Source organism: Nanorana parkeri, unplaced genomic scaffold (assembly GCF_000935625.1).
Source record: "Nanorana parkeri isolate BGI_ZX_2015 unplaced genomic scaffold, ASM93562v1 scaffold3664, whole genome shotgun sequence".
NCBI classification, from domain to species: Eukaryota; Metazoa; Chordata; class Amphibia; order Anura; family Dicroglossidae; genus Nanorana; species Nanorana parkeri.
In genome coordinates, this window is record NW_017309932.1 from 1 (window position 1) to 401 (window position 401).

Genomic DNA, 401 nt, shown 5'->3' on the forward strand with positions numbered 1-401 from the left:
GGTGATGTTCGGGGATTAGTTATTAGGGGTGATGTTCGGGGTTTAGCCAAGGACGCTTTGGCTGTCTGAATATAGTAGCCATCAGAGGAGATTCCTCCATTAAAGATCTACATGTGTATGGCCAGCCTTAGTCTGTACAGTCTATTTAATGTGCAGCAACCCAACAGCTCTGAGCAGGGAATACAGTGATTTGACGTGGGCTGTTCTGCAGAGTACACTGACCTCCAATGTAACAGATATATTTACACTGACCTCCAATGTAACAGAGGTATTTACACTGACCTCCAATGTAACAGGAATTTACACTGACCTCCAATGTAACAGAGGTATTTACACTGACCTCCAATGTAACAGAGGAATTTACACTGACCTCCAATGTAACAGAGGAATTTACACTGACC